Source organism: Parus major, chromosome 3, assembly GCF_001522545.3.
Source record: "Parus major isolate Abel chromosome 3, Parus_major1.1, whole genome shotgun sequence".
In the NCBI taxonomy this organism is placed as follows: domain Eukaryota; kingdom Metazoa; phylum Chordata; class Aves; order Passeriformes; family Paridae; genus Parus; species Parus major.
In genome coordinates, this window is record NC_031770.1 from 58,569,902 (window position 1) to 58,578,509 (window position 8,608).

The window sequence follows — 8,608 nt, forward strand, 5'->3', positions numbered from 1 at the left end:
AATTTTAAAAGTCTTGATAAACCAATTTGAACTCTGGTAGTAATTTTTATTCCTCTTTTCAACTCTCAAAGCGTTAGGAGTTGCTTTGCTCCTCACCTTTTTTTAGCACCACAGAGAGCACTTAGCAAAGTACTCATTATTAGCAAAAGCTAATATATTGTAACTGGCAGCATTAAGTATGCCCTCCCTTTCTTATAAATGGAATTGGTAATTCTATTATCTCTTCCCTCAAGCCCTTTTGCATCATCGCATCTCCAATATGTTTGACTATGAATATACTTGAATATGAATACTTGTTAATATACATGCTAATAATGGAGTAGGACTCATGTCAAATGACCATCACAAAGTTACGGCATATAGTTAAGTCAGCTCCTCTGGATCCTTCTGTAGTTAAAGGAGGGAAACCATTATTTCTAAATACCAGTAAATTCCACCTTCAGATCAGTGAACTGAATTGCCTCACTTCAGTTAGAGCAGATAGCATGGACTAGATGTCAGCTTCCAAGTGGCAGTGTCTAAATGAGGTGAATATGAATTCTGGGCACAGGAGATGATGTCCCTAAGCACACGGTGAATGGAAAAGGATAAGACAAGAAATAGTGTTTTCTAGTTGAGAGATGATAAATTTCACTCCAGACTCTTATCATACTGTTTGAAAATGTTAACATGATAAGACTAAGGGGAGCAGAAGTTTCATTAAAGCATCTTTTCCCAATGTGGAGAGGCAAGATTCTGAATTTATTGTGAACAGGTAAAGTCACTTGCATAGGTATTATGACAGGTATTCAAGTGAAGGTGAAGTACAAGAAAACTTCTCAAAAGATCAGGAGTGCTAAAAAATTACACAGAAGATAAGTGAGGCTGGTACATTTGGTTTGGCAAGACAATAAAGAGGGGGTGTTCTTCCCTTTTTACAAATACAATGCAAAAAAAAAACCCAAAAAAAAACTCACAAGAAAGATTTAAATGAAAGCACAGCACTGACAGAAGACAAGGTGGGAACACAGGGACTGCACACACAGGCTGTCATGCAGCAGCGTGTCTTTCTGGATGTGTGATTAACTCTTGGCTTTATGTGTGACCCCAGGAGAGAGGCTGAGAGCCCTCCATTCAACAGAAACAGAGAGTGCCAGGTCTTTTAAAAGAGGTAGAGCAGATGCCTCCATTTACACAGGACTCAAGCCCCTCTGTGGTGCTGACACAACACATATCACTGCTAAAAACAGATTTCTTAGAGTAGTTAAAAGGGTGAAGAAAGATACTGCTTGTCCTTCTCCACTCTATGCTTCCTTCTTTTTAAAGTGAACATTTTGCTAACTGCTTCCACATGTCATTTTAATACATGAACAAATGTCTCAGAAAAGTACCTAAAAAATATTAACAGTTATTTTAGTTTTCAATTTCAATCCAATATCACTCTTCCAAGATAGGAAAAGACACTTTCACAACAACCTTCTGCTCAAACTACTGTTAGGAAGGTTATAACCCCTTGACAAAGACGTGTGAAACTGAAAATTCTGGCAACCATTTCAGCAGAAGATCTCCACTCTACACTGCTATAAGAAGGATTTGGAAAGAATGATACTTATGACATCAGCTATCACTTTCTTCAAGAGCTTAATTTTTTTTTCTATAAAGTTTTTTATCATCTTACCAATGCTGTAAAAAATGTTGTTGCATCCCTAAATGTGGGCCAGATTAGGCAGTGAAAAAGGAATTAAATTACCATTACTTTAAACAGAACTTGCTGGTGCAAGTAAGGACTTTTTGGATGTAGTCAGGGCTGTAGAATCTGACCCAGTATTAATAGACTCTAGTGTAATGGTCTCCAGTTACAACCTTATGCTCAATTTAGAACAAACTGTATTAATGAGGAATGGTTTGAAGTACACAAATGCTGTGGAGAAGTGTTTATTCTGCACCAGTACCTCATTACCAAAACTGCATTTGGTACTAGTAGACATTTTACCCTTCAAGTGACCCTGAAGGGGAAGAGATATTAGAGAGAAATACAAATTTTTGTAGCAAAAGGAAAAGGCATTTTGATATAGAACTCAGTCCAGCCAAAAAATGTTTGCTTGTTAAAGGCTGTAGGTCTAAATAAAAATAATCCTGTAAGGGAGCAGGAGTCAAAAGGTTGGAGATAAAGAAATACATACAAGCTTAGGACACAGGCAATATGTATGGATCAGAGTGGACATTAGATACAAAAGCAAAACTAAGCTTTTTGAAGTACAGGTATTGTTGCAACACTAGATTTTTCTGGCTGTGCTCAAAAGCTTAGGTCTCCAGTTTCCTTTTACTAGGCCTCAGCAGAGCCAGGCACCTGAGAACTGAACACCAAACCATGTGTACTCCATCATTTACAGCTGCCTAGAGCAAGTCAGATGGCACAGGTGGCACTTGCTTTCCCCAAGATTTCGGTTGATGCCCAAAGAAGAGTGAGTAACTTTACACAAACATTGGGTAAAATATAGAAACTGCCCTGCAGCCTGCTAACCCTTAAGTGTTGTGCTCCCTCTCCCTCTCTTTCTGGCCCAGTGAGTGTTGGATTCCTCATTGCATAATTCTCTAACAGAAGCTGTGGAAAACAAGTTTTCCAAAAGCCAGATGATTAAGAAATTCTTCAAGGACATCTGAGAGCAGACTTCCCATGAACTGGGCAATTCTGTTAGGATGAAGTAACTTGTTGAGAACTAGGGCAAGATAAATCTTACCCTAAATGTCCATGACAATATAAGCTATGATTTAAAATCAGAACTGGACATCACACTCCTGATACAGAACTAGTTGGTGTCCAGTCTTCTGAAGCTCAAAGATAACTAGATTTGAAATGCTTTAAATTAGCTTCTTGTTTGTTTGTTTTTAGGAACAGTGATCTCTATTGAGGGATCAGGAAAAGTAACAGCACAGCACTTTGAGCCTGCTCACGCCCATTCACCACAGGAACAGGTCAATATTTTGTTCTTTTTATAACACACTTTTTATATTATGTCTTCTTGTATCTGGAGCCCAGAAACAGAGATACTACTTCATGCCATGGAGGGTGTATTCCCACTGAACAGCTTGCATCTGCAGAGAGGCCAAAAGCAAACAAGCAACAGACCCTCACAGCCAACTTGGCCTCAATGCTGGGGCCCAACCTGCTGGAAAGCAGCAGTGGTGGGGGACCTGGGGCTGTCCATGAGCCAGCAGTGTGCCCTTGTGGCCAAGAAGGCCAACAGAACCTTGGGGCGTGTTAGAAAAGCCACTGCCAGCAGGACAAGGGAGGTGATCCCTACACTCAACTCTGTTGAGGCCACATCTGGAGTGTCCAGTTCTAGACTCCTCAGTACTAGAAAGATGAGGAGTCCCTGGAGCAGGTCCAGCAGAGGGTAATAAGGATAGTGAAGGGACTGGAACATCTCTCTTGTGGGTGGAATCTCCCCCACTGGAGATATTCAAGAACTTCCTGACACAATCCTTTGTCATCTGCTTTATCATGACTGTGACTGAGCAAGGAAGTTGGACAAGCTGGACCACTTCCACCTGACACATTCTGTGATTCTGGAATCTTTCTACAGGCTTCCAGTGAACCCTGGGTGTATTTTCCCTGGGCAGGATGAACTCAGCACCTCAGGAAATTGTTCTCACAGCCACATGAGGGGCCTTGAGCACCAAACGCATAAAGACTGCCCCTTCTCCCTTGGGTATGTCCAAGTTGCAGCCCAAATTTGTTTCTTATGATATCTGTCATGTGCATGATGACTCCAAAGACAAGTGTATGCTTGACAATTTCCATGTCCTCATGAGCCTCAGGAAGTTAAGTCTCTCAGAACTCAATCCAGCTGTATGTTGGACAACCAGAAGTTTCCCATTGGCCCCAGACAGGACTGAACTGACAGTGATGCTTTCTGCCAAGACAAGCACTTCCTTTAACAGTGGGTGGGTAACCTGGAAGCTTTCAGTCACGGGAAACAACTGGAAGTTGTAATGCTCTAAATATCCCCAGGAATTTACTTAGAAAAAGGAAGCTGTGCATACAAAAAAATTTCTTTGTTTTAGTCTTCAAGTACCATAACACATGACTTGTAATATTTAATCTCACTTTTCTAGTAAAGTACCTTTATAAGTATGTTTTTTTTTAAAATATATATATAATCTGTCTGCTTGCTTCTGCACTTTTTTTCTCACTAAATCCCCTTTTCTCCTATTGAAATTAATAAAAAAATATATCCTGTTCTGAGCTATTGGCCCATCTCATGGTATGGCACTTGTGTGACTTGGAAAGCATCTCATCTCACTGGTTTTGTGGTGATATCTGGCTCTCATGGAGATGTGGTTTTTACCCACACATCTGTCTTTGGATTGATGCATGCATGTTAAAGGACAATATTACAGAAAAATATTATAACATCCTGGACAAACTGCAGCTAGAAGCTTAAGAAAATCCTTTGACGGATGTAGCCTAACATTGTTCCTGTGGCCCACAGATGCAGCTTCTGAGAAAATCCAACACTATATGGATCACACTTTTCCATGGCCTACCCCTATCCTGCATGAAGCAACCAAACAGAGTAAGCACCTGCAGCTGCCTTGAGAACTGGAGTTGAAGAAGAAAGCAAAAATTTTTGACAGAAAATTTGGAGACAAATTAACAAAAAATATTAAATACTAAAATATATACCTCCCTGAAATATATAGAAATATATATACTAAAATACCTCCCTGAAAATAGAAGTGGTAACATAATACTAACATGCTTGGGGGTTTATGGTCTTATTCCCCTCTTTAGACAGAGTTCTTTGGTTTAAGTACATTTTCCAGGACACAACATAGCCTCCTTACCTGAAGAAGAGATCTGTTTCATTACAAAAGACAGAGGTCAACATGGGAGTATGCCTTTTCATCAGGAAATTTGAACACAAACTTTGAAGCATACTTTTGCCCCAAAATTAATGTGTTCTGACTACTGAAATTCTACTTTTCCATAGCTTGCAGTATTTAGAATAGTAGATAAACAGACCAGCATGTAAACAGGCAGACGGATAGGCAGATTTTTTACCAAAGGCAAGCATCTTCTCATATTTTTGAAAAGACAGTTTTCAAAGACCTTTTAAAAAGACTGATTCTGATAGAAATAACCAAACATTGAAATAAGCAGCAATTAAAAGTCAAACTGCAATGTACAGAATCATATCCCACCTATAGCTCTGTGGTTCTGGCCACATCTGTCTCTTTATGATGAAATTAGGAAATGCACTGTAAGCCCAAGTCACGATTCCTCAAGGCTAAGAGAAAGCTTAGTGCTGTTTTCCACAGAAGTAGCAGACATGCCTGAATTCATAGTCCTCAATTTGATATGGAAAAGTCATGATATGGAAAAGTTTTTCTGATCCACAGTAACAAATAAGCAATTGGTGTGCCACATGCTGTCCTCCTTGGCTAACTACACTGATAGTTGGGTCCTCTTGTGACATTTTCATAGGATGTTTGAACACTATATGATATTACTGTCATGTGCTTACAGTTTTCAGATCAGAAATGGCTGGACAGCTTGGAGGAGAGAAACAAGTAGTCATTTAACCTGCACCCATTTAGTAAGTGAAGTCCTTGCAAGATCCAACTTATCATTGTTGAATGTTTTTTGCAGGCAACCTCTGAAGTGATGTACAATCAATTATGTGGAAAGCAAATTTAATTTCACTTCAGAGCTCACACTCTCAGCTAATGGGAATAACTCCTTTTTTTCTTGTCTCTTTAATTCTTATTTTGAAAATGTAATTATTGTCTGGGAAATCTGACTCCCATTAGCCACATGCCAAGTACTGACTCATATCTGTGTACAAGATGTTCCTAGCTCTTGTGCATGTATTATTATTTATTTGTAAAATGTATCACATCAGCCACTTTCTAAATGTGCAGAAAGCAAAGGAAAAGGACCCCCAGCATAACCAAAGGGTTGGGTTCTGGGGATTCTTTCCCCCTTACTTGATCCTATTTGCATCTTTCCGCTTTTGATGTCTTTTGACAGAACTGCTTCATATGGTTCAGAAGCAATCATGGACTCTAAAGCACCACCAAGACATGGCAAACCTCCAACCCTGTTTCTAATAAGATGCTGATGAAGTAGCCTACAGTGAATATATAGTGTCTTGATAACAAGCTGGCTAAAATGGTTTAGTTCCCATTCCTGAATTACCAGGTTAGAGCATTTCTCTAGTGATGGCAACACTCAAATGCAATAACAGTCATGGTATCAGCCTTGCATTGATGCCATTTTCCAGCACACTCAATGATGTTTGGGCACTCCTGAAATTAATCTGGTCTCTTTTGCATGTGTGTGTGTGTGTGTGTGTGTGTGTGTGTGTGTGTGTGTGTGTGGCACATTCTGATTGAGAACCAGGAAGAAAGAGAGACTTGCTGGTTTACAATGTGTATAGTTCCTGAAAAATCTTTACTGCTAATAAACACTAAGTATCACTTATAGTCAATCACCTAGACTGGCATTGCACTCGAGTTTGGTTCAATCTCCTACAAGACACTTAACTTTGGAGGGATATCCTTAGGGGAAGAGGAGCAGCACAGGCAGAGGAGCACTGTCAGGTGCAGGTGGAGCAGGTCAGTCATTGCACCCAGAATCTTGATATCTACCAGTGGATAACAGTCAAGCAACCACTCTTTAACGCTATACTAGTGCATCAGTAATTTATGCAGACTAGGAAAGAAATTCATGTAGGAGTTGCAATTTATTTCCTGTTAGTCTGTTGCTGCCTTCCTATTGGCTGCTCTTGCAGTATAGCACTCAAGGAAACCTGAAGTCACACTGTCAAGGCTTGCAGCCTTTAATCTAGTGAGATGCAAGACTGGAATTTTTGTATGCTGGAAAGAGCTGGAAATTTGTATTAAGACAGTCTGGGACAGCACCCCTGATCTCCCTGAACTGAATTGGCACTCATCTGGTTGTTCAGCAGAAATGTCATGGGTCAATATGGTTGTGACTCCATTGAAAAAGAAATCACCGTGTAAATAAGACTGTCCAAATCACTTAATGAATACAGCCCTTTGTCCTCAATATCCCTTTTCAAAATAGTACAGACTGACAGGATGAACCCAAGTGCTGTTATAAAAAAAGACCAAAGTCCCTTCTCCAAAGTCCTGTAGATTTGATGTTTTGGGGTGACTCAAAGGAGATTTCTTCAGAGTAATGCAGTATGGTAGCAGAGATGGGATGTACTCTGGTAGGTAGGTTTGCTCACAAGGAGAAGTAGATGCACCTATGTGCCTGGCATTCTTCCTTGTCCTGTGTCCAGCTGTGGCTGAGGAAGTGGACAAGGAAAAGATAAGCATAGAGTGATGCATTCATCTGGAAGAAATGGCTGCTGTTTCCTAGCTATAGATCAGAATTGACTGACTTTCTCTGTGAGTATTTGGTTTTGAAATTCAGACTTCTTAAATGATTCAAAGGATGGAATGCTGAAAGCAGAAAAAAAATGGAAAAATCAGAGAAAACAAAATCTGATGTCTCTTGAAGAGCAGTTTCAGATTCTGGCTGTTACTTCATCCACTGATTCCATTTGGCAGCAGCCAACCATACAATATCTCCACAGCGCATGCAGCTTCTTCAAAGCAACTTCAGGTTGCTATCATGCTGTGTTTGTGCAGAGGGTATTCTTTGCTGTCTTCTAACCATCTTCAACCATAGCTATTTCTTCAGGAGAGATACAGAAACTACTCAAAAGCCTTCCTGCCAACAAACAAAACAAATTCCCATTAAGTAAAAGGTAATGTATGGACTTTGCTTCCACAAAACAAAACAGCTTAGTTTAGGCAGAAGGGGATGTATGCTAGGACTGGGCAAGAAAAAATTAAATGTGACATTTTCCACAGCAAATAATGTCACAGGTACAAAGCTCCAGTGTGGGAGCTTTGCAAGACTGACAAATATTATCAACCAAGATAATGATGCCACAACTATGTATCATTATAATGACAGAAATGGTATTTGTTGGGGTTTTCCTAGATTCCTAAGTATGACTGACATGACCTAAGGGCACTGCTCCAGGATGTCAGTAATAGTCTCATTGCCTTCTGGAATAGCTTAAACTTAGCATGCAAGTCTTGCAGTGCCAATCATCAGCAGTCCCAGTCTTATCACTCTGTCCAGCCAGCTTTCGGCAGCAGCTGCAGAGGCAACATGGCTGGATCTGCTCCTGTGTGCCTTGAAGATAAAAAAAGAACACCCTATCTGACTCACTGAGTTAATATCTATCATCTCTGCCAACACTGTGTTCAGTGTCTGGGAAGCTGATATAGTAAATTTCTGCCCATATTGGTAATGGCAGTGATTCACTGAAGCACTTGGAAAGATGTTTAAGATCATGTAACAGGATTAGGATTTCTTTACCTGGCAAAAGAAATAGGGATTTAAACTACCATAAATTCTCCCTGAAATATTTATTTTGCATTTGTTTTCTTTTCCAGTTTTAGCTGGCTTTCTGTTCTCAACCACTTTTCTTTCTTTTCTTTCTTTTTCTTTCTTTCTTTCTTTCTTTCTTTCTTTCTTTCTTTCTTTCTTTCTTTCTTTCTTTCTTTCTTTCTTTCTTTCTTTCTTTCTTTCTTTCTT

General features: G+C 39.7%; 1 long non-coding RNA gene across 1 annotated transcript in view; it reads right to left on the reverse strand.

Moving 5' to 3' along the window:
* Window positions 1-908: 908 nt before the first annotated feature.
* The window catches only part of LOC107202518, a 15,687-nt gene continuing 7,987 nt past the window's right edge, over window positions 909-8,608 (reverse strand). The window contains exon 2 of the long non-coding RNA XR_001520712.2: window positions 909-7,729. This is a non-coding gene — a long non-coding RNA (uncharacterized LOC107202518). The remainder of the gene's footprint in view (window positions 7,730-8,608) is intronic.